This window comes from Brachyistius frenatus, unplaced genomic scaffold, assembly GCF_029030835.1.
Source record: "Brachyistius frenatus isolate BFR_SWC_R1_liver_20210118 unplaced genomic scaffold, ASM2903083v1 Contig_127, whole genome shotgun sequence".
Lineage (NCBI taxonomy): Eukaryota > Metazoa > Chordata > Actinopteri > Embiotocidae > Brachyistius > Brachyistius frenatus.
In genome coordinates this window covers 55,936-78,096 of record NW_027210726.1, presented here as the reverse complement: position 1 = coordinate 78,096, position 22,161 = coordinate 55,936, and the positions used below count along the sequence as shown (strand labels likewise).

The following is a 22,161-nucleotide window of genomic DNA, read 5'->3' as shown; positions in this document are numbered from 1 at the left end:
GAAGTGCCTTGGGGAGGCTTGGACTTGGGATCTCTCCACTACCAGCCCTGTCCCCCATCCCCCTGTCCCCCATCCCTCTCAGACCTGAGCTTTTCCTGGGCAGCGTGGCACAGTGTGTGGCCTGGCTCTGAGCCAGAGCAGCCAGCCTGCCTCTGCCAGCCTCCCTCCCCTGAGACCAAAGACAAAGCTGGGACACGGCCAGACACTCCACACGCTCTGTTTATCTCTCCATCATTTCACTCCTTGTCCCTCTGCAATCTTTCTCTTCTTTCTAAATCTTTACAGATCATACTGTCTCTTTTTTTGCCTCTTCCTTTCATCACATCATCTGATCTCTTTTACCTGAACAGGCCAAACACTTTCTTTCTTTTTCTTTCATTTCCTTCTACTTGTGTCTTTCATCTTTTGTTCATCATACGATCTCAGTCTGTCTGTAGTTTTCCTAAACTCATCGTTTTACAGCAATCATTTCACACACTGATGTAGTAGTTTTTACATCTGTACATATATTAAGGCTGATAGGCACAGTTTAAACCCCAACACACACACACACACACACACACACACACACACACACACACACACACACACACACACACTCTCCCACACTACTTTTCCACCCACTTTACGTTAACACACACACAAACTCCTCCTGAAGCACTCTCACACAGGTTTTCCCATATAAACAATCATATAGCCAAACTCAAAGCCCCTTCTCACACCCCCACACACACCTCCTCTTCCTCCTCCTCCTCCTCCTCCTCCTCCTACTGTGGTGTGTGTGTTACAGTTTGTCTGTCATCCTGTCTCTGTGTGTGGGCTCCACATCAAACCAGCTGCTTAACCAATAAAGGCTAGCACTAGCCACAGCTCAGATCAGCTAGCATTTATCTGTCTCTGTGTGTGTGTGTGTGTGTGTGTGTGTGTGTGTGTGTGTGTGTGTGTGTGTGCGCCCGCGCCCACTCCATCCTCCACAACCACCCACAGTGCTGCCGCTAACAGCTCTGGCTGACTCGGGACTTTATAGGGAGATGAGTGATTCTTTCTTTGTCGCTCTCTCGTCATCACAATCATTTTAAATTTTCGATTTGTTCGCTCTTATTTGCACTATTTGACTTTCTTTCCCCGTTTCTTCAACACAGAACTTTTTCATCTTCCGTTTTTCTATTCTGTTGTTATTCAACACATTCTTTCTCTGTTTCCCTCTCGCTCATAAGTTTCTAATTACTGCTCTGTCAGTCACTCTTCTGTCTCATAATGACTCAGAACCACAAACTTCACACCTCATATGAAAGAACAATATACACACACACACTAACTGGTTTGCAGAACTTATCGTGTATATATATCTATATATATATATATATATATATATATATATACACACACACACACACACACACACACATGGTTAACTTATACAGCATCTTAAATCTTCCCCATTTGTGCACACACACACACAGGGACACATCTACACACTGGCACTATGATATATGATGGCGCCCCTGTAGGCTGAGACAGAAGAGACTGTGGAACCATTTTTACTTGAACACTCACCTACCCGGGGAAATACTTTAAGGTTTGAGTAGTATACACTGCGGTGGTGTACCTGATTATTTCAGGAGTTACTTTGTACTCATTTTCACGCGTGTCATTTAGGTCCAAATTGGGGCTGTGTCTGACAATCCCAATAAGCTTGCAATGCTCATGTTGTGATTGGTTAGGTGCAGAGAGACGAGAGAATAGGCGAGATTTGAACTTGTTTTGCTTGATTTGAGGCCGTTTTGTGTGATTTGAAGCCGTTTTATAATTTTTTACACTGCTACTTTGGGACTTTCTTTATGTACAACCAAGTTCAACCCTAAATGTCTTTGAAAAGAAGCTGTCCATCTATGTGCACTATTATCTGTGTTTGAACAATTATCACTCCGCCCTGCTCTTTATATTGGCTACCTTTACACCCCAGCTTTGACTTTCTGTTGGGAGCAGCTAGATGTGTTCAAACAGCACAAACCTGAGTTCATGTTAAGTATAACCCAGCCTGTAGTGTTAGCCTGCTGCTTCTACTTCAGTATGGCGTCTCGGATCCCTGAACCACCAATGTTCATGTGTTCCTCAGCAAAGCATTCAGCTACTAATTCCATTACTACAGCTGCTTTGTAGAGGCCCTTTTGGAAAGTGTGGTCATCCTGGGCAGTAAGTGAGTGTGTTTGTTAACAGTGAAAGAAGAACAGAATCCAACCTTGAAGTAAAAACAGATGGAAGTATATTAATTATCGTTAATTTGTAGGTAAAAGAGGTTTGGCGAAGTTTTATTGAATGAGTGGTTCAAATACATGGTCAACCCCCCCCCACACACACACACACACACACACAGCAACTGTTGCTAAGCCCACATTCCTCACTGTGAACTGATGTGGCCTTCAGGATTTACCCTCCTGCTCTTCAGCCTCACCTCTTAACCTCGTCACCTCGGTAACCCTTACACCAGCGTTCCCAATTAACCCTGAAACAGGCAGCTTTTCTTTAAAGATAAATTCAGGACAACGCTGGTGCTGCTTTCATAGTATTGACATTTCTTTCTTGTACAGTTTTTTTTTTCTTTCAAAGTACAATTTTACCAAGTCAGTAGTTTAACCAGCTTAAATAAGTTTTATTTTGGAGGTATTACTAAGTGATTGCAGACGGTAGGGTTGGTAATATACTGTGTGTGCTCACATCTCCTGAGTTCTGCAGATAAAACCAGATAGTTGTTTACATTTTGATGAATGTTTGCAACAGACAGACATGCTATAAACTCTACATGATTTTTTTTTTTGACTGCTTGTTTTGTGAGGTTGGTTGGACTTTTTTTTCTATCATCTAAATGTCACACATGTTCATCCTGGATCTTGTGTCACCTCTGACATCACGGAAAGTATATTGTGTCACTTCCTGTTGCCAACGCACTGTGTGGGGCTGCTGGTCACATATTTCAGCAACACTAAGTACCTTTGGACCAGCTATTTTTGTATTTTAACAAACCTTTGCTCATCTGAAGCCCCTGTATTGCAACAGTTCCTGCTAATTTGACTTTTAAAGTGCTATTCTAATTCCAATAACTTGGCAGTAGGAGCTTCTTGTCTGTCTCCTACCCGGTGCCTCGCATGTTTCGATTGTCCTCTGCCTCCTTTAAATGACACTGCTATTTGCAACAAACAACAGTTGAGATGAAAGATTTAGTTCGACACAAGTTTATTTTGACATCATTGTAATAGTTTGAATATATATTCAGACATATAGTTGTTGCAGATTTGCAGTTCATAGAAGAGTGGACCGTTGGAGTTGGTGGTGGTCTGAATAGTACAGTCAACACTGAGCAATTACTTCCATTGCTGCTCTATGTCGGTGTGCCTGCTGATCAGTACTTAGCACATGAACACAAACGCCTCTTTAAAATTGTAATAGTTCAAATGACTTGAACTGTATGGTTTGGTATGAAAGTGCCCAGTTAGATTCTGTTGAAGTTAATGTTGTTAGACTTGTGTTATTGTGACATTGTCTCACTGACTTACTTCTGTTCCTTAAAGTCAGTTTTAATTTGCAACACAGACTGAAACAGATCTGATTTAAGTTCAGTCGTTAAGTTACTTTACAGACATCTGCAGACAGTGAGCCTCTTATCTTTGTTTTTTTTTTTTTGTCCCTCAATCAAGGGCAAGCTGTGTGCCTGTCAGTGCTTGCATGCACATACCCGCAGCGTGTGGAGGTAATCTTTTTTAATTCTATGCAGCGTTTGAAGTTTTCTCTTGGTCGGCTCCAAACTTTAACATCAAACAGTTAGGTCACCCACCGTTCCTTCATCTCTGCATCCTCCTCCTCCTACCTTCACCCCCCCTCACACACACACACACACACACACACACACACACACACACACACACACACACACACACACACACACACACACACACACACACTCACTCCTCCTCCTCTCTCTGTGATCTGGTGAGACTAGCACGGGAGTGTCCTGCAGATAAAGTGGGGGAGAGTCAGATTAGACAACACACATGACAGAGGCAGGAGAGAGGACTGGCGAGTAACACTGTTTGTGCAGTGAGCCGATACAATGACTTTATGGAGCTGCATCCATCCAAAACAGTGTGTGCAGCTGGTACAGCCAGTTGTTTCATCATCACTCTGTAACCATGTTTGACACGCAGGGCTATTTTTACCCCAGGCAGACCCGCAACCCTCTAGATGACTCAAGTCACTGCATGCCAAACGTGTGTCTCCTTCTTGTAACAAAGATATGTGCCTACCTTCTCCTGCTACAGTGTGTGTGTGTGTGTGTGTGTGTGTGTGTGTGTGTGTGTGTGTGTGTGTGTGTGTGTGTGTGTGTGTGTGTGTGTGTGTGTGTGTGTGTGTGTGTGTGTGTGTGTGTGTGTGTGTGTGTGTGTGTGTGTGTGTGTGTGTGTGTGTGTGTGTGTGTTGGTCAGTGCTTTGATAGCTGGCGAATGAGAAGGAGGGCTCACCATGTGTCCAGACAGAAGAGAGGGAGTGAGGAGGGGGCATCAGAGACTGTCAGATACACAAACCACATGCAGCTGTTCAGAAGCACGTGACACACACACACACACACACACACACACACACACACACACACACACACACACACACACACAAAGGCATTCACTACACATAGTACTTCTTTTGTGTCTTGATCTAAGAGGACCCAGATGTGAAGTAACACATACACATGCTTGTGTTCCCCTAACTGGTGTGTCTGTTGTTTTTCCTCATTTGTGTGTGTGTGTGTGTGTGTAAGTTTCCTTTGTTCCTGGGTGTTTCTGTGTGCACTTTTCTGTTCCTGTGAGCAGGCTGTATGTCAGTGTCCTGTACAGGATTAGGAGTTTGTGTGTGTGTGTGTGTGTGTGTGTGTGTGTGTGTGTGTGTGTGTGTGTGTGTGTGTGTGTGTGTGTGTGTGTGTGTGTGTGTGTGTGTGCACGTGCGCGCGCACGCGTTGTCTCTCCTGGTTATGGGGTTCATTGTTTTGTCTAAATCTCCAGTCTTTTCTGTTTTGGCATGCTGACTCAGCTGATCTGGAGCATTTAATAGGGTGCGTGTTGCAGATCCTGCAACGTTTAATAGGGTCTGTGTGCTTTCTGGGCTCCGATTCAGAGACCCGTCAGCCAACAAGTCTCTGAACACTGTGTGTGTGTGTGTGTGTGTGTGTGTGTGTGTGTGTGTGTGTGTGTGTGTGTGTGTGTGTGTGTGTGTGTGTGTGTGTGTGTGTGTGTGTGTGTGTGTGAGAGAGAGAGATAGTGTGTGTGTGTATCTACTGTGATGCCATTTTAATGAGTCATGACAGTGTATGTGTTGGCAAAGGTATCCTAAAGTATTTACTGTATATGTAGTCTATAGGTGGTCTGTGAGTGCGTGCGCGTGCATGTGCACACACATATATACAATAATGTATTGACCTTGCCTCTCATTGCCAGTTCCCAGAAGGTTGATGAATAAATAACAGCGTGAAGCCTTCCCAGTGAGCTTGTCTGCTGCTAGCAAGACAGAATGACACAACACGCGCACACACACACACACACACACACACACACACACACACACACACACACACACACACACACACACACAAAGCTGTCTCCCTCTCTGTTTGCAAGGCCATATTTGCACAGTGAAATAACGTTGGTTCTCTGCAACATTGTGACTCAGTATCCTATATTTTTCTATGTTTCTACATTCATGTACACTTCTAGGTGTGTGTGTGTGTGTGTGTGTGTGTGTGTGTGTGTGTGTGTGTGTGTGTGTGTGTGTGTGTGTGTGTGTGTGTGTGTGTGTGTGTGTGTGTGTGTGTGTGTGTGTGAGTCTGGTAAAAAGGTACTCTCTCTCTCTCCTGGTGGCCTTCTGTTTCATAACGTACTTGGTCGTGTTTCCAAATTGCATTGAAGGCTTCTGGTACAGATTTTAGTTTAGAATTTAACACTTTGCAGATCTATAGACTACTACTACTCTACATTCTTGCAGAACAACTGTAAAGATCTCACCTGTAGCAGTACATTTTAATGTTTTTACATTTTCATACCTACTACAATATCTGCAAACATGTTACTAATCATAAACCACTGCTGGTAAAATTGTAATATTTGATTGATAAATAATCAAATAAGTATTTTCTTTGACCAGCCTTTGCCTCAGCATCTAAAGTGCCTCAAACTCTTGCACAGTCCTGCAGATGTTTGTGTTCAGGGACGTTACTGTATCCAGACTGGCATGCGTGTGCGCGCGCACACACACACACACACACACACACATTAAACCGCCAACATACAGAGCATGGGAGTGGTCAGTAAGATGAAGTGTCAGACCACTGCTGAGGTCAGAGGGGTTAGAGCTCTTTAAGGTCAAAGGTCAAACCTAAGGGTCAGGCCTCTGCACGTGCCCATAGCAGCCGTCCCAGCAACCAGGCAAAAGGAGGCGAAGTTCACGAATGCACAATGGAAGATATACAACTCAGCAGTAAGGGGACACACACACACACACACACACACACACACATTCTGTACAACACGCATTTAGAGTCACACATGCTCCGCCATAGTTAGCACAGTTGTGGAATTTTCCCTCCTAGTTTGATTTAGCGCTGTGGCATCATCGGGTCATCTCCACCCGCTGGATTTTATTGCATTCCATCCTCTAATTAGTAAAACAAAAACCCTCATTTGCAGAACAACATCTCCCACTGTATATTCATCCAGTCACATGACAGGCTATGATGCACCGAGGAGACTGACGGAGCAGCACATTTGTCTGCGACTTTCCCTGAATTTTTTTTAGAACCTACATTCACATCACATTGTTGTTTACACTGTGTAAAGTCAGACCTTTAATCTGTCCAGCCGCTCCTTTTCAAAGTGACCTGTGATTTGTGTGGAAAGCTTATTCATGCTTTCTCTTCTTGCCTTTGTGTCTACTCATTTTTGTCTGCATTATTTTACTCGCACAGACCGTGAGTGCAGGAACGACCACAGCTCTCATTACGACTACTCTAACTCATAATAATGGCTGTCATGAACCCATGTGAGCTGAAGCCCCATTTGGCTGCATAAATCACAGAAGTGGTGGGCTACTCTTGGCTGTAGTATATTTATAACATCTATTCAAATGTCAGAATCACTTAACATCCCAACAAATACACTTTCTACATTAGTTAAACATCATTCAGTTTTGACATTTATCTCGATCTTTGCTGGATTACATGAAAATGAGAATTTTACATTGACTTTCCCCTCAAGGTGTCTTCAAACTACTCTCGATAGTTATTAAAAGTTTTAAAGTTTTTTTAATATTTTTCAGGGGTTCCTAATTTTCTTACATTTCTGATTTAAATGTGCCTTTTCTTGGACTCTCGAGGGAACTCCTCATTTTAGAAGAGAGTTGCCACATAGAAAGTGGACAACTTTGATGTGGCAGCACTGGTTTAAGGTCGCAGTGATTTTAAGTAAGCTATAAATTCCTCCATGCTCTGTCTGTGTCCCTGTCAGACATTCACTCACACACATTTAAATATGACTCGTCCCGTTTGAGGTCAGGGTTGCACACATCAAAGCCAAGTAGACGGCCAAGTCGGTAGCCACTTTCAAACACACACTTCACTCCATAGATGTGCTGGCAGTCATTCGTGTCGCCGTCAAACATGACGTGGACGAGGATTCTTCTGCTGTGAAGGATGTAACTGATTGTAATCATAAAAGGGCGTCAGTAGAAATACATTTACATCCAAATATTCAAGATTAAATGCACATCTTGTGTTAAAAAGACAACAGTTTAAGGCCGTATTATTTCTTATGCACGAGGAGTTCTAATTATTTCAGTAAAATATGAAAAATCAGTCTGTTCTATGCTGTGTTTCTTTGCAGTGCAGGACAAAAGAGATGAAATGTACAATGTTATCTGGTTCATTCATTTTAAGTATCTCCCTTTCTGTACCGACCAGTAATAGCAATGTTTGTCTTGATATTCAGAGTTTAGGTTCTTCACTTGACTGCAGCAGACCTTTTGTCAAGTTCTCTCCCTCACTCATACACACAGGTCATTGACTGTTTATAAAAGGGTGCCTTAAGCTGCAATACCACTGGGTGCCACTAGATGTTGGCTCCAAAAAGTCTCTGGCTCCATAGACTCCCATTCAACTTGTCTCATAAAATTCCCAGTCAATAAAATTTCTCCATGATTTATCTTGGGTTTGTTAGCTAAAGTTGCGCCTTCTTATTAGTTTTCTGCCGCTCCATCTGAAAATAATCCTGTCATTAATTAGAAAATACGATTCAAAAAGCTGTGGGTTTTTTTGGTTGTTGTTTTTTTTTTTTGGGGGGGGGGTGCGGCGTGTCTGTTTGATTGACAGGCCTATGATGCAGTCAGGTTACGGCTATTGGTGGGTGTAACTTAGTAATCGCAGAGTATTCAATCAGATCAAGTCCCCCAAACTCGTCTAAACATGGTCACAAGATGCCGCTGGCCAAAATCCAAACTCATAACAGGCGTTCACAAACCAGTGGGTGAAGTCACTGTTGTTTGCCGCTTGACAGGGGTCCTTTTTAGCTGTGTATTGTCTCTCCCATGTGTTCATCATAGATTAGTGAAGCAGTGCAATGTAGGAATAGTCAGACTCCCTCGGAGCCTAAATACCACATGTGCACAAATAAAGTCTTTAGAAACCACTCTGAAAGTGGGAGGACTACACATTTACATTTTACACAGCACATCGCTCCGGTGATGTTTGGTCTGATGCAGTAAATCTAAATCGGTCTTTGGACAGTAATCGGTGCGAAAAGCAGCAGTGTGAGACAAAAATAAATCTCAGACATTATCATGATGGGGGACAAAAGGGACAGAGCTGACAGAGAGAGAGAGAAAAGGCAGCAGAGAGAAATGTGAGCATATGGATGGAGGAGAGAGAGCACAGGAAGACAGAAAACTAATTAAAAAAGTAGAGTTTAGTTGGGTGTTGATTCCAGGAGGAGCAATGGTCCCAGGTGTTTTAGATGAGGGGAAACAGGAGAGATGAGGGAAGGCGAGGGAATCCAGGTCCCGGTGTGCCATATGTTGTCTGTCTTCCCCTCTTTCTTCTCACTCTTTCATTTCAGGCTTTGCTCACTGAGATGAGCAGATCTCTCTCTCTCTCTCTCTCTCTCTCTCTCTCTCTCTCTCTCTCAGCATCTTAATGCTTATTGCGGTGCACTGCAGGTTAAGTAAGGTGACAGTGGAGTTGAGTGGGCGGCGGTTTGGCCATGGAGTGATCGTGTGGCTGTTTGCATATGGTTTTGTGTGCATTTCAGAAAGCTTCAGTAGCTTCCATGATTTGTCCTCCCAATCCAAGATGTGCTTAGTGTGGATGTCTATTTGTTGTTCTCTCACTAGTTATGGATTTCAGTGTTTGTACTGCACGCTCAGTTTTTTTTTTTTTTTAATTGCTCAACTTGTCCTGTGTTTGCATCGCTTATTGTTTGAACTTGAATTTCTCAGTGTGCACTGGATAAGATGGCAACTTTGCCAAAGTGCAGCAGGTTTTGGCTGCCGAAGTACCTCTTTGCAGGTTTTTGCTTTGTTGCGAGTACAGTACGAGTCCACCTAGCCTGCTGGTGTTTCCTCTCTCGACCACAGCATGGGAACAGACCACGAGTTTAAATGACACCCTTCCCTCAATGCAAGCCCCACTCCAGCCGGATAACCCCCCTCAGCCCCACCCATCACAGATCTCTCCACCCTGTCATGAAATGCGAGCTGCTCCCACTGTACATTCCAGGAATGAGCCAACTCCCCCTGTAAATTAGAGTTGGGCTGGGGATGGGGGGTGGGGGGGGTTGTCATTGTTTTCTGCCAAACAAAGGCAGCCAGCGAACAGGAGTGGAGCAGCTTCCAACCAGTGGTTAGTCAGGCTTACTGGTTGAGGGGCCTGTTGGGAAGCTGCTTCCGCTGCTTCCTCTGCTTCCCTGCTTCTGCTGCTGCTGCTGCTGCTGCTGCTTCTGCTTCCGCTGCTGCTGTGTCACCAGGTTGGAGTGCCTCAAGGCTCCGTCCTGGGGCCCCCCTTTGGTCTCATTTCTTCCTTCTCTCTCTGTTGTGACTCTGTGCCCATGTGTGGGCCCTCAGGCTGTTGTCAGGCAGATCAACTGTTGATCAGGAACTGTTGTGAGTTAGCCTGGCTGTCTGTGTCTACCTACACACCTCTGTTCCCTAAATAAGGAGAAAGAAAGGAGAAGGAGGGAGACCAGGGGATGGTGGTGGTGGGGGGGGGGGAGGGGGGGCTACAACACAGGGATCCAGTGAATTCCTTGACGTGTGCAAAACATGTCCGCAGGGGAAACTGCAAGCCCAGCAAGATTCACAGACTTCCAACTTCTTAAAACAAGACTATCAATCCTCCTCCTCCTCCCTTTTCCCGTCCTCCTCCCCCCCATCCTCCACCTCCCCCTCCTTCCCCCTCCTTTGCCCTGGAGTAGATTAAACCAAAGGATAATCTGTGGAGGAATTCCAAAAGGCAGGAATCCAGGGATTATACAAAATAAGAAAATTGTAGATGATGGAATTTTTAAGGGTTTGCTTGAAATGATTGCTCGGGTTTTGTGCTTTGAGATTAGAATTAGTGACAGCATGACCAATTTTAGTACACAAATAAGATGATAAAAATGGAGGAAACAATACAGCATCAGACTAAAGCAGATGTGCTGGCTCGTCCGAGACATTTATAGTGCTCCTGCCATGTTGCACTGAACTCCTATAGGATCCTTTTGTTTTTTAAATTAAGACAGAATACATGTTTATTTACAGACCGTTAATATCCATATATGTTTGTTCTTTTTAAACTACCAGGCAAATTAGTAGATAAATGAGTAAATAACCTTAAATTAGAACAATCAACAGTGGCACAATGGCATGTGTTCACTACTTTTATATGTTAACAGCTAATGACTGGCTAAGTGATAGACTACACATCGAATTACACCAGCCTGTAATCATGTCCACAACTTACATTAGTCTTTAGTCTTCTCCCATCAATCACTATTAGTATTTAGGGATAGTATAATCACATATTGTACTTCATTAATCAGAATTATTTAAGTTCAACTTGTTAGCTAATCAGACATCATATGACCACGAGAGACAATTTGGGTCAATCCAAGATGAGCAATGCACGGTTTGCTCATGGATATCACAGCTGAACTATTAACTATTTCATAAATTGTACGAGTTTGCTTTCAAGCAAAAAAAAAAAAAACATTTGCCAGTTCTAACTTGTTAAATGTGAGTGTTCGCTGCATCTCTTCATCTCGTTTTATTTTAATAAAAAAAAAAAAGGAATATTATTTGAATGTTGCTTGAACTTGACGACAAATCTCAAATATTTAAGATATTTTTTGACAATAAATGAGGGGGAAAAAAAAATCTGCAAATCAATTATTTAATTAAAATAATCTTTAATTGCAACTGTAAGGTTAAACTAAAACTGAAGGTATCCCTCCGTGGATCTCTCACCTCTGTGTATTGTAATGAAACAATCATTGCTTTTAATTTCTTTGGCTGACCTCCTGTTTATGGCACAGAAAACCTGGTGCTGTTCCGTATGTGGGGACAGTAAATATAGTCTGGCAGCAGAACAGTGTTTAAAACGCTGTTGCGCTATCTGTGTTATTGTAAACAAGCTGCATGTTTGGGGCTTAGCTCCTCCTGTCCTACTTAACCGCTTGATAAACAGGCTTTAGCTTTAATTATGTGATGTCTGAAATTGCACCTTCTTACATCATGCTGCTATCTTGTTTTTGTGTTTTTTTTCTGGCCATGTGCTATTTAGTGCATGCATTTGTGTTTGTCCATCACTTTCCCCAAGCTGCCGACTGTCCATATAGTTTGGCTGTCTGAGGATATAATGACTGTGGGTGTACGTCTGGTAACTAATCGCTGCTGCGCTGAGCGGTTGGTCAGTACATCTGGTTCTGTTCACCTCAGTGTGTGTGTGTGTGTGTGTGTGTGTCTGTTTGTCTATTTTCATATATACCGGGAGGATTACATCAGATCTTGTATATGTTTATTTTTAGGGCCACATTTTCTGCTGGGCTGTTGTCTTGTTTTTGTAGTTGATTAATATGTTGACTGTGTCCTAATGTATGTGTGCGTGCGTGTGCATGCAGGAAGCTGGGGGTCACCATATATGTTACTGTTTGCAGGCTTGTTTCTACCACTAACCTCCTTTATTTGTTTAAATGCTCTTGATACTGAAATATTTCTTGTTTGACTGTTAGATTTGTTTCATGGTGTTGACTTGAATTTTGACACGAATAAACTTATTGGCTCTGATTTTAATATTTAAATTGTAATACCGTAACCGTTTTGCTTTGATGTCAGATATTGCCGTTTTTGAGGTGCGTCTCATTAAACTATGTAGCCGAAAGGCAGTTTTTTTTTTTTATTGCCTCATGTACAAGGCAATGCTCATAAAGATATCTGGGCACCAGTTTGGTGCGGAAAACTTGACTGGCCTGAGTCCTCACATTAACCCCATCCAACACTGTTAGGATAAACTTGGACACAAAGAGTTAATATCAGTGCTGGACATCACTAACAGTCTAGGGGCTGAACGGGAGCAGATTCATGCTGCCAGTTTCCAACATCTTGTGGAAAGCATGAAGAGTGGAGGCAGCAGCACATTTATCCACAAATTTATAACGAGGTGTTCAACAATCACAGATGGGTGTTGTGTTCTCTGTCCACATACTTTTGACCATTTAGAGCACGAGTAAACCTGCAAAAGATAGATTACAATAAAAGTGACGGGCTGTATGAAACTCAATCGCAGCGCTACTTTCTATGATATATATCAGCCAATGGGACTGATAAATGTATCATTTCTAATATCTGTGGTATGCTCTCTTTTCAGGTGCGGGCCAGCTACAGTCCGTACACACCCAAAGTGCTCAGCACTGACAGGTAAGAGGAACGAGCCTGTGTGTGTGTGTGTGTGTGTGTGTGTGTGTGTGTGTGTGTGTGTGTGTGTGTGTGTGTGTGTGTGTGTGTGTGTGTGTGTGTGTGTGTGTGTGTGTGTGTGTGTGTGTGTGTGTGTGTGTGTGCGCGCGCGCGCTCTAGTGCGTGTGTGTTTCTACCCTAATAGATTATCGATGCACTGCTGGGTTGGTTGGCTACAGTGGAAATGGGCCTGGACTCCCCTGAGGAAACAAGATATCTCCAACACACAACTGCACTCAGCTAACACACACATACAGGAGGCACACTGTGACTAGTAGAAAGAAAAAGACTTTAAAGCACACTCACACACACTCACACACACACTTATGTACAATTAGACACAGCACACACCTGCTGGGTTTTGAGAGGAAGCTGAGCTCCATTCTGCCTGGATCTGGAGATGAAAGGAGGAGTAGAGGAGAGACGGGCAGGAGGAGGAGGAGGAGGAGAGAGGGAAGAGAAGGTTGAGGAGAAGAGAGAGAAGGAGACAGGCAGGGAGGTGCAGGACAAAGAACGAGAGCAGATGAAGAGGAAGAGGAGGAGCGTGGATGAAGACTGAATGCCAACTTTTCCACCTGTCCTCCCTTCTTCTATCTGATGCTCCTTTGTGAACAGATGGGTGGAGGTACCCGATTGTAATGAAAGCCAGAACAGGAAAAAAGAGACAGACAGATACATACATACATTCAGTGCATACACACCAACAGTCACACATGGCTGCGCGCACACACACACACACACACACAGACACAGACACACACACACTTTTACTCCAACAGACAGACACAGTACTTTGCATCCTTTGTTGCTCGTTGGCTCCTCATTCTCCCCTGCAATCAAACTGTATTTACATATGACTTGGTGTGTGTGTGTGTGTGTGTGTGTGTGTGTGTGTGTGTGTGTGTGTGTGTGTGTGTGTGTGTGTGTGTGTGTGTGTGTGTGTGTGTGTGTGTGTGTGGTGGTCCGGGACTATTCAGGTCAGACAGGTTCTACAATACAGTAAAGGCACTGTACACACAGTGTAAAAAAAAAAAATCTGAATTGAGCCCAGTGATGTTTTTTCTGGACAAGGAGGGAGGGAGGGAGGGAGAGAGGGAGGGAGAGGCTTCAGGCAGGTGATGAATCAGATGAACGGAGGGAAGAAAGAAGATAAGGTAGGATGAAGAAAAAGGGAGGAGGAGAGGGGGAAAAAAAAGACGGCATCAAACTTGTGCGCCCTGTGGGTCTCTGCTCGCAGAGGGAGGAGGGCAAATGGAGTCATGGTGGAGAATTCAAATGTCTTTGTGTCAGCGGGTTCACCAGCAGCAGTATGTGCTGAATCCATTGAATTTCATAACCCTGTGTGTGTTTGGAGTTGATGAAACGTGTGGCATGTTGTGTTGCATTTTTAAAGCTACTTGGAGACTTTTCTGTGTTGCAATTTCAAACGACACACTTGACCTTCCTGACATATTGTAACATGGATTCAGTAAACTGAACATAACACACTTATTTGTACCAAAGTTTATAAGTATGTCATCAGATAACAAAGGAAGCAGATGAATTGCTGAAAGAAAGTTGAAGGTTAGAGGCTAAGGAAAACAATTATATAGGTGCACGGTTTACTAATTATTCATTATAAAAGCTTTTCTTTCATTGAAATACAAAATATGAATAACAGAATATGTGGTTGTGATATTATCTTTGAAAATGCAGGTTCTGGATTTTGATTACCATATTTCATTATATTTTCAGTACGATGAAAGAGCAATTCCACTTTATTGCAACTCATTTAGTTTATCAGATTAATAGTTTTGACTCGTGCATACTTGTGATCAACTTAAAGTTTCAAAAACAAAACGAGGCATAGGTTCGTTCCAGCATCTTCAATTTATTTATCCATACACAGGTTTAAACATCCATTAATTTGTACGTCCTCCCGAGCTTCTCTCTTTGGATTTATCCAGGAAATAATTCACCTGTCTTTCATGAAGAAAAGGTTGTATGTTGTATGGCCAAAACCTATTTTTGTCCACTCTTTTCCACAAAGTAATTCAACAAATCACTTCCTTCTTAACCCGATCACATGGCCTCATTACTGCTCATTTGGGTGATTATATGGGCTAACCCTACCCTAAGAAACAAAACTATAACCAAAATCACATTTTGAAACTTGTTCTGCCAAATGTAGACAATATTTATCATGGAAAGAGAGTATTCTTATTTCTAATGATAAATCAACACAAAAACATACTTCTTTTACCAAGCCAAACTGATTTGGCTTTTACGCCAGAATTTCTTGAGGTCAAAGGATGAAACGGCAGCATGAGTATTCAGTTTAGGCTGTACTCATAGTTTGCATGAAACCTTTTCAATAGCATTCCCCTCACAGCAATTTTTTAGAATACAAATGGTATTATTTTACATTTTAAAGACTTGTACTCAATTAAATTTGCTTTATGTGGGCAAAGTGTTACTGTTCACCGTCAGCCTGCAGCCGTTCACGGTGGTCAAATGTCCTGCCAGCGTGGGCTCGCTGTTCCAAGTCAAACGAGTTCAGTTATGTTTTTTTTTTTTCTGGCCAGACCACCCGTTCTCTCTCCTGCAACTGTTTACATCCAGCTGTCAACTGAATTTTACGCAAACTTTTAAAATGTTGTAAAGCGTGAAATGCAAATGAGGTGTTTTCCTTCAGTCACTTTGAAATGGATAAACCAACTCCTTTGGATGTCAAAACTGAGCCAGCACTAGAAAGCTGGAAGGATTCTTTCAACCACTCGTCAGTATTTTTGGGTTTGTAGGACACGATATGTCACACTATACAAGTACTAATTGTACTACAAATACTACACGGTACAACTTCCAAAACACCCCTCACAACTCTGCAGTAACTATTAGTGCCAGAAATAGCATTTAAAAGCAGAACTTTGACATTTTGGGAAATACACTTATTTGCTACCTTGGCATGAGTTGGATTTGAATTTGAATCTCTCTCTCATATGTCTGGTAAATGTGAGGCCCAAGCCAGCAGCTGCTTAGCTTAGCTTAGCATAAAGACTGGAAACAGACATCCTGAAGTCTTGTCATCACTGTGAGTTTGGAGGGCAGCCAGCGCAATGTTCAGGAAGCTACTGTTCCAGGCAAAGAGAAAAAGCTCGACTCACAACCCTCTGTAAAACCACAACTTGTCAGTTTTACTCTTCTCATCAAACTCTTAGCAAGGAAGCAAAATAGCTCAAATCATAGTCAAGACTCTCTTTCTCACTGCCCACTGCCGCTACAGACTCTACTCCACTCCACTTGATTGTTGGGGGGAGTTTTCATCGGGCAGAAGTTGTGTAATGACCCGGTACTTGGTACCGTTTGTGGTACCACCTCTGATGAGGTCCTAAGAGAGCTAAGCCGATGCTAAAAGGTGACATGAAATCACTGCAGACCACTGATTGGTCAGAGAGAATCCTCACAATCACTGTGTCTTCGGACGTCCTGCGCAAATTCCACAATTTTTAACTCGCCGAGCTCCTTTAGATCAACCTGCAAAACCACGCTGTGGTCAACTGACCAGCAACTGTGTGTGTCATGTTGAAGATGACATCACAGCAGTCACGAACAACACTGCAGGGTCTGTGGTGGAAAACTAAATCCCAAAAAGTGCCTGATACCAAAAGGGGTGAGCGGTGGATCTGTCTGACTAGATCTGAATGGAAACTTGGCTATACTACGTCCCGCCCAGCGATAGCCATAACCTGACTGCACCACAGGCCTGTCAATCAAACAGCTAATGCTTATTTTGTCATTAATGAGGGGATTATTTTCAGATGGACCGCCAGAAAACTAATAAGAAGGAGTGACTTTAGCTCGCAAAACCGAGATAACTAGTGGAGAAATTTGATTGACTGAGAATTTTATGAGACCAGTTGAATGGGAGTCTATGGAGCCCTAGTGGCACTCTGTGGTATCGCAGTTCAAGGCACCTCTGCATTGGCCTTTGTTTTTTGGACCCAGAATCTACGTCTACATATACAGTCAATGATCGTCACACAGAAAGGGGTTGTAGGTAACTTTAGCCACGTGTTGCTGCTTGTTCTGGCACAAGTGCTTCCACACAAACCTACAGGATAAATGAAAAAATGTACCACTCACCAAAAAAAACCCGCTTCAAGTCAGCTTGTAAGGTTTTTTTCAGTAGTACATGATGAAAATATTGCTGATCATAATCTGAAGAGATCGACCTCTCTCAGGAGTAAAACTTGTTGTCGTGAGGAACCAACAGCAGAAGGTTAGAGTGCAATATTTGAGGGGTATGAAGGAGGAGGAGGGGGGGGGGGGGTATCAGGAGAGTCGGCCTAAACAGTGTTAATTGAACACAGCTGTACCTCGTTAAACATTAATTGGCAATTAATCAGCTCAATCTCCCCCCCCTCTCCCCTCCTGAATATATCTTTATATCTTTTAAGAGAGAGAGAAAGGGGAAATAAAGTAAATTATTCACAGGAGCACAAGGAAAGCCTGTTCTCGCTCAGCCTCCCCCCCCTCTCTCTCTCTCTCTCTCTCTCTCTCTCTCCGTCTCTACTTGTTCTCTCCTCCATCTTCTCACCCGTCCTCTAACTCTGTGCTTCATTCAGCCCCATTAATCTAGTTTTCTGCCTTTATCTCCGCTTCCTTCCCCTCATCCGTCTGTAGTTCATCCAGAGAAGCAGCGAGAGCGAGGTAGCGAAAAGAGAGATGTCACAACAAGGAGGAAGTGCCAGAGGGGAGAGTTGGATGAGGAGGAGGAGGAGGAGGAGGGAGAGGCCTCGATGCTCCGCCATGGAGGAATTCAACAGGAATACCAGTGAACAGTAAGTGTGATTATGTCTCCACTTGTTTTCAAACTTCGGGAGTGAAGAGTGTTCATACATCGCAGCCAACATCTGGCATTAGTGAACAGATGCAACCCACTTCCTCTGCCCTGATTGAATGTGAGCTCGGTCCCCTCCTCTTCTCCATTATCAGATGTTGTGATTTTTACAGCCAAACCCACCGTTTAGATTCACATTTATATATTTTACTGTTTCTGTCATCAGACAAGTCAATGAGCAGAAAATAGGGATTTAATCACAGTCCATAAACACTTCCTGCTAACCAGGCAAACAGCGACTTAGTGAAACCACCTTTTAATGCTGACGTTTCACAAAATGAACAGTTTAACATCAACGCTCAGATTGTTAAATTTTTTTGGGGGGGGCTTTCAAAGTAAGTGATCGCAGAGAGAGTTTGGTTATGTTCAGGCTGCCAGCCCAAATCTGATTTTTTTTTTTTTTTTTTGTCATATCCAGATAGTTTTTTTTTTAATGTCTGAACAGCAAAAAAAATACATGAAATGTGATTTTTGCGATCCGGATCCAAATCACATTTAGAGGTGGTTCAAAATGATGATTCGTCTCAGTCCGGGTGCACCGCTGGCTTGGATTGGACTTCTTGTGTCACTCCCAAGTCGACCAGTGGTGACAACATTTTCAGAGAGACAGAGTGAGCAGAATCTTTGCTGCCGGCACAGCGCTAACAGAAGGTGTCGGTTTTTGGCGCTGTGGAGGACAACGATAACGACACTCCGGACAGAAGCCGAACTATAATGTCTGCTGCCACTTCGGTTCCGGCAGCTTCCGTGTCCTACGTCGTTACCACAGCAACGGTGGTGATGTCTGGAGACACAAGATCTGATCTGTTCACTTGCAACTTGCAGGACGGTCTGTCCTGAAGTACTGTAAGTTGCAAGTACTTAACGCTATTTTTGTTCATGTGGAATGTTGTCTGACTGAAGGAAAAAGTGTTCACATGCTCTGAACAGCCTCTTGAGGTGGTAAGATGTGATGATTGTTGAAATGGAGAGAAGGCACCACACTTTTGGACCGTCGCTCTTCAAAGGCCTTAATGGTGTTTTACAGTAAAGTGACAGAGGTCACACAGAGAAGACAAGTTCAAACCTAAATTACCGTCTGACCTCCACGAAGCTGGCCCAATCACTGCGAAGTGCACATGCTTCGTTTCACAATGTTAGTTTGTCAGATGTCTTAGCTTGTCAGATGTAGCCTGACTCCCTAATTCTAACTATGTAAAGGTGTGGGAAGAGGAGGTTTCAGACGCCCGATTCAAACACTTGAAACATGAGCCCGTGTTTCAGATTCATCGGCTCCAGAGACCGTTTTTGAGACGGCGAGCCAAAGCGGAAAGAAAGAGTGTGTTTTCACATGTAAGCAAGCCACCGGTGCGGATGCACTCTGAGAACACAACCTGTGAAGGCTGCTGGAGTTTATATCCAGCATATGTGGCCACAGGCACTTTCTGTTCCCACTGTAAAGTGTTTGAAGGCATACTGTGCGTGCGTGTAGTAAACCCAGGCTCTCCTGCGGATCCAGTCCGTCGGGCTGCTCAGCTGCTGGTTCTTATATAACACTACAGATTACAGCAACAAAGATAACCTGCATGCACTCACTGACACACATTTCTGCTCTCGCTGGCTGTTCACCTCTCGATATGTCCCTATCTCCTCGTCCCGGCTCCCACTTGTTTCCTTCCCCCCCCCCCCCCACATCGAGCCTATTTCCATCTCGCTCAATTAAACGCTCTCAAACGCTTTGTCTCTTTTCATTATCTGATGCCGCTTCCTGTCTCTTTGCTCTCTTTATTGGTGTCACTTTGGCTGCATCCCAAAATTCCCAGCTATTACTCACCCTTTCTCCACTTGTACCTCCGTTTCTCTCTTCTTCACTGTCCTCTCTATCAGCTGCCATCTATCTGCCCTCACCATCGAAGTCTTTTCTTCCTCTCTCCGTCTGGGTGCCAGCGCAAATATTACAAACCCTATCGCAGGCTGGCTAGAGGCCAAATCAGCTCGGTAATGAATCAATACAGCGAGAAAATTATGTAACTTGGTGCCACCATATTGACTGGCCTTCTCCGTGTCCTCCCTCCCTCCCGACTGGTTTCCTCCTCTGCTCCTTGCCCTCTGCTATTCACTCACCTTGTTTTACTACCTTTTATTATCTTTTCCCCTTGTTTAACCAGATACATTGTCAAAGTCTTATTTGGCCTCAGGCTTTGTTTTGGGGTGAAGGCATGTTATACATGTAGGTTCACACACAGTACTGCTGTCATCAGTTATAATGTTGGTCCTGTCAGCAGAATAATTGCCAGACATCAAAGGGATGAAATGTAACCGGATCTTCAACCATACTGTACATTTATTTTTATTTATTTTTTACTAAGTTTTACTGAGCTTTCAGCTATCTTAAGGTTATTCAGTCTGTGTGTGCTGGTTCGTTTGTTCTTGTGCAATGTTTAATTGCTGTACACCCAGAGCACCGGGCTGGAAGTGGACAAACAGAAACTATTGGCTGGCTACGTGCTCTAGTGTTGGTGTGTGTGCAGTACTTGGTTGTCTGTAAAGTTAGGTTGAGAGCTCAAGCCTCAGTCTGAGGGAAGACCCAAGTGCCAGGAAATAACTTGACTTGACACACTCCATAACACAAGCACTGGCTTCTGATTGGCTGTGGTCCCAGTAGGTGAAGCTAGAGTACAGTCAGGTTGGATGAAATCCTCTCTTTTTCTGAAAAAAAACATTGTGATTCTGCCAATTTGCCATTTTATTCCAGTTTAGAGGCCAATGTGTGACCAGTGTTTCTGCCCCTTTGAGTCTGTAATCATGCACCAGCGTTGTGTGTAGATATAGGTGTCAGCAACATTTTAATGAATTACATAACTTTGTTATGTCAGTTCATTGTTTAACTTCCTTGTGGGGCGGTTGCCAGACTTGAGTGATATCCTTCCCTGTTCATTCAGTCAATGTTTGTTAGGCTGCAGATGTGAATCCACTGTGTTATTTACAGAAGCCTGGAGTTCAGCTGTTTGGAGCCTGTGTGAGCTCCTTAGGTAGATCCCTGTCTACATCAGTGTGCAGAGCAATGTTTATGTGTGTATGCACATTTATCTCGGTCCAAAATTATTTATTTCCAGTCACCTGTAAAGCACTAACTTTATAACATGTATGAAAGGGTTTTGTTTGAGTGCCAGAGGCCTGAAATTAATAGAGATATTTTACCTGTTTACATCCACTATTCAATCCAATATTCTTCTGCATAGAAGCAACAAGTTATGTCATAGTTTCACTGTGAGCGCTTCCATCTGTCCTGCTATCACTTTGATCACACTTTTCTAAAGGTTGCGGGGTTGCGAGCTTCTAACCACAGAGATCAGATAAATATGAGTAGTTATGCGAATGAATAATGCAATTTTTTAACTCCGTGGAGCATAAAAGGTTTGAGGATAGTTTATATCGGAGTCTGCATGTTTTACATGGCAGATTGAAGCCAGTGGCACACCGTTTTAGACACCAACCGCTTCCGCTACAGCTTTAAAAGATAATCTGCAGTATGTTTGTTAAATCAAACATTTGAGCTAAAACTCATTAGAAGTGGTTATTACCTGGAATGATGCATTATAAATCTCCACAGCAGCTGCTTTGCCGATATTATACGAAACATTCATGCATCACCACCGCAACATATAGATTACAACATCTGTATCTCGGCACTTAGCATCTGTAACCGTGATGCACCGGGAGCTGGAGTGAATTGAACCTATTTCAGAGCGCAGATGCATTCAACAACTGGCACATGTTCAGCTGCCAATCCTCTACAAAGTCTTCAGCTCTGCCTGCAGTGTTCCTGTGTCGGTATTCTATTACCTTTCCTCTCTGGTCATGCAGTCTGGAGCTGTGTCTCCTGGTGCCCTGCTTCTTTATGGAGGGAGGGAGGGAGGGGGGGGGGCGGTCTATAGGAGTCACTGAGTGCAATAATAGGGCCTATATTTCCTCCAGCCTATGCCCTGGTCAGAGAGTGCAGCGGCTCCATGCTGTATTTTCCATACCGTCACCCCACTCTCCCTCTCCCAGCTTTCCAACTGTACTTTTTCTCTCTGCTCTGGAATTCCATCTTCCTGCACGTGGCCGGCACTCAAAAGGGCACGCTCTGTGTGTGTGTGTGTGTGTGTGTGTGTGTGTGTGTGTGTGTGTGTGTGTGTGTGTGTGTGTGTGTGTGTGTGTGTGTGTGTGTGTGTGTGTGTGTGTGTCTGAACGTGAGCTTTCGGAAACATCTCCCACTGAAGAAAACGAAACATGAAGTATGCAAT

The 22,161-nt window shown here is 43.5% G+C and overlaps 1 protein-coding gene across 1 annotated transcript in view; it reads left to right on the top strand.

The window, feature by feature from the left end:
- kdm6ba (lysine (K)-specific demethylase 6B, a) overlaps positions 1 to 22,161 on the top strand; it is a 101,551-nt gene that overhangs the window by 24,810 nt on the left and 54,580 nt on the right. Inside the window, 2 exon segments of the mRNA XM_069714158.1 lie at positions 12,929 to 12,978; positions 17,677 to 17,834. The gene's annotated coding sequence lies outside the window, so the exon portion shown is untranslated.